This window comes from Colobus angolensis, unplaced genomic scaffold (genome assembly GCF_000951035.1).
Source record: "Colobus angolensis palliatus isolate OR3802 unplaced genomic scaffold, Cang.pa_1.0 Scaffold382, whole genome shotgun sequence".
Lineage (NCBI taxonomy): Eukaryota > Metazoa > Chordata > Mammalia > Primates > Cercopithecidae > Colobus > Colobus angolensis.
In genome coordinates, this window is record NW_012117177.1 from 76464 (window position 1) to 80590 (window position 4127).

Sequence of the window (4127 nt, forward strand, 5' to 3'; positions counted from 1 at the left end):
GGCCCCAGGGGCAGGATTTCACTTCCATCATCATTATCCTCATCATCACCACGAGGGGTTGTTTAGTGAGCATCCATGAGGGAGTGTAAAATGACTAGTCCCTAAGCCTTGGTGGCTCATCATCCACAGAAGTCCCCGAGTACAGGCAATGTTTCTTAACTTTCTTTCATTATTATGATCCAAAGGAGGCTTTTTAGACATTCCTTTTTTTCCTCATTAGCTCCTTCCTGCCTAGAACATGAAATTTTAATAGCACTGATATAGTGTAAACTGTTTGTGTGTTGTGTGGTTCATTGTAGTGCCACAAACCATTGTAACGTCTACCATCCTCCTACCCTCCAGAATCAATTTTCAGTTCCTTGGGGACAGTATCTCCTCTGTTGAGAATGCATGGATATTGTGATGATGGTAAAAGCTGTAACTTCATTCCTGTCCCTTACTTGAATCCTTTCTTAGCCTCTGTCAGCCTGTTGTTGGTCATCTTTAAAAGGAACTCACAATGTCTTCCTCACAGAACTGTTCTGTGGGGTAAGTTGGAAATCCTGTACAGAGCAGATGACACCTAGTAGGACTTCAACAAATGTTTGTCCTGGCCCACCTTTTCCTTCCCTCTCAGAGAAATGATGACTGCCACCTAATCCAAACAGCATAACTGCCACAAAGACCACCAGGAAATGGAGCAGGAAGAAGTAGAACATGATGAATGAAGCACCAGGGCCATTTCTGTGTTGCAGGAGAACTTTGCTGAAGGATTGAGGGAGACTGAAGAAGCTCATTGAACCATTTTTCTTTAATTCCTTGTCATTTTCTGCTGCTTTGTTTGTTCTTCTAGATTGATATTGGAAAAGCAGTTTCCCATTGAGTCTCAAATGAAGAGAGAGTGCAGATGAAGAGGAGGTAGGAGTCACAAGCCCTTGACCCTCATACTAGACCCATTACCACCTACAGTACCTTGCAGTGGGATTTCATCTGCACCATCAGCTTCTTCAAAGAGAGAGAGGTTGTTGAGTGAGTACACATAAGGGAACAATCCTAGCAACATAAAAAACTACAAGTGTTAAAGTCCTAGACGGTCATCATCTCTAAAAGGAGACCAGGTGTTGTCCTTTGAGGAGACTAAGAGTTGCATCCCCACTCCTGATCATTACTAGATGCCTCTGCAAAATTGATTTTCCATCAGTGAGTCTGAGTTGGTCATCTGTAAACTAGAAATAATGATGCCTTCCTCACAGACTTCTTGTGAGAGAATTGCACAAGGCATACAATTGTTTCCATACTTTTAGCTAAGTTAGTGCTGTTATCCAGCTTTTCATTCTCTAAAGATAATGTTTCTGAGATTTCTCTAATAAGATGACCTTGGGATTGTTTTGATATGACTAGACATGTTGTGACCATGCTTGTATACCTTTTCTGGTGCAACACACATGCTTCTCTCTATAGTCTGTGATTAAGAGAGTAGCAGCTGATGGGGGCCTCATTTTGTTTTCTCATAGATGTTGCCAAATGTCTCTGCAAAGAGGTTGTACCAATTTGTTCTTCCCCATTAGTGTATGAAGTTCTTTACGCCTACCTTTTCCATTTAAATGGGATGTAGTGTAAACACACACTATCAGTCATCAGGGTTTATTTCTAAACACAAAAATCATTCTATGATATATCTGAGGCATAAATGTAAACTATGTCATTTATTTAAAAACGTAATAGAAAAAAATGAAAAGGAATCTAACATTATAACGCCAGGATATCAGATCAGCAAATACTTAAAAAGTCTTGTGAAACTTATCATTTGTTCAGATCTCTAAAGCAGGTGCTCTCTTATAGTTGGTTGGGATACATATTAATAAAAAGATTATACAGTTCAATCAGACAGTACAGCAATGTTAAATTTTCATACTTTTTGAGGAAACAGTTACACTTTTGGGAATTTAGCCTCCTGATATACCAGGAAGAGCTCTGGCAGTCATCACTCATCTGTCCACATGACTCAGGAAGCTGCCCATTTTCCTAGCTGACTCAGAGCCTTCAAGTCCCCTCTTCCTGAAGCCTTGTTTCACAATGTAGGTTTTATTATTATTTAGGATAGTGAGGCCAAGGGATCAGGATACAACTGCCATTAAAGAGATAGTTTGTTACTCGAAATTTCCAAGAGGAGGCACTCTCCATTCCACATAAGTCCACTCAGAGTCCACCAATTTAGGTGGGAGGTAAATGCGGCAAAAGCCTTTATTGTGGTTTTCTGTGGTAAATGACAGACAAGGCAGGGTAATTAGGCTTAGGACTGACTACTTGGAATAATTTCAGCAGGTTCTGTGGTGCAGGGGCTGTCCTAAGTTGTCTGGAATTGTTACCGGAAAGAGGTCCTGATCCAAACCCCAAGAGAAGGTTCTTGGATCTCACTCAGGAAAGAATTTGGGGCAAGTCCATAGAGTAAAGTGAAAGCAAGTTTATTAAGAAAGTAAAAGAATAAAAGAATGGCTACTCCATAGGCAGAGCAGCCCCGAGGGCTGCTGGTTGCCCATTTTTTGGGTATTTCTTGATTATATGCTAAACACTGGGGTGGATTATTCATGAGTTTTCCAGAAAGGTGTGGGCAGTTCCCAGAACTGAAGGTTTCTCCTCATTTCAGACCATATAGGGTAACTTCCTAATGTTGTCATAGCATTTGTAAGCTGTCATGGTGCTGGTGGGAGTGTCTTTTAGCATGCTAATACATTATAACTAGCACATAATGAGCAGTGTGGACGACCAGAGGTCACTTTCATAGCCATTTTGGTTTTGTTGGGTTTTAGCTGGCTTTTTTACTACAACCTGTTTTATCAGCAAGGTCTTTATGACCTCCTATCTCATCCTGTGACTAAGAATGCCTTGACCTTCTGGGAATACAGCCCAGTAGGTCTCAGTCTTATTTTCCTTAGCCCCTATTCAAAATAGAGTTTCTCTGGTTCAAATGCCTCTGACAGAATCAGGCTCTGGTATGATTAGGGGAGGGTACTATTGGCCTGGAATGTAAGAGCCCAGTAGAGGAGGTGTGAGTGTGTATGTGTAGTTGCTCTGGATTAGTTAGTTTGAATATAAAATGTGTGCTCCTTAGGTGAGTTTTTTGTTAGGACTGGGAATTAGCTAACTCTGGAAGGAGCAGTCCCTCCCCAGTTAGCAAGGCCTCAGATGCCAGAGCATCAAGCATATAAGAAATAAGAAAAAAATGCCACCACTGTTATCTATCCTTTGATCCAAACAGAAAAATCTGCCTCATGCTGGATACTCACTCTAGGTGGACCATCCAGGAGCCACTCCAAGCTTTGATATGGAGCAGTTCTCAGGTTCCTGCTCCTAGAGCGACCTGTAGACCTCTGATGTCATTCCTGTCTGGGAGAAATCTCTCTTCCTCTCCCTTCTCTGTGTCCTCAGAGGTCCTCCCTTTCCCAGAAGATAATAAGCAGCCCAATCCTTTCCTTAAGTTTTCATAAAAGATGGAAGAAATACTGGCTTCATGTGTGAAGCTTCTGCTTCTAGCTCTGGCACAAACCATTCCTGAAGCAAGGGGAAGGGTCACCAAACTTGGATCCTTTCTGAAAATGCCACCAGCACCCCAGGGTGCCCACATTGACAGATTCTATTCCTGGCTCTAGCAGTAGGCCTGGTGAGAAATGTCTTTGCCATCCTTCTCTGGTAAGGAATATGTGCTTTGTAGTCACATCCATCTGTGGAGAGAGAATAGCAATACCTCACTAGCAGGGCTGTTGTGTGGGTTAATTCCAACTACTAACGTGAAGAATGTGGCACTAGGCTTGGCTAGAAATCGGCTTCATAAATATTAGCTATCTTTCCTCTTTGGGGCCAAAAGTTCATATGACTCCTAACCTGCCCCCTCACCCAAGCTTCCTTAACCAAATTGCAGGTCAGAATCACTTTGGGATCCCTTTCTAAACCCTCACTTGAAACTCTTTTGTTGGTGAAATAGGACTTCTGTATTAAAGGCCATTCAAGTTATGAAGTTGTAATAATGTGGGCCTCAAAAAATATATACACCAATTTGGCACCAACATGTATCCAAGTGTTCATTGCCCTTTATTCCACAAACACCAGGTGTTACCAGCTTTTGTCTTTTTTTTTTTTTTTTTTTTTTT

General features: G+C 41.7%; 1 long non-coding RNA gene across 1 annotated transcript in view; it reads left to right on the plus strand.

The window, feature by feature from the left end:
- The first annotated feature begins 938 nt into the window (after window positions 1–938).
- LOC105520584 overlaps window positions 939–4127 on the plus strand; it is a 39300-nt gene continuing 36111 nt past the window's right edge. Inside the window, exon 1 of the long non-coding RNA XR_001003155.1 lies at window positions 939–1008. This is a non-coding gene — a long non-coding RNA (uncharacterized LOC105520584). The remainder of the gene's footprint in view (window positions 1009–4127) is intronic.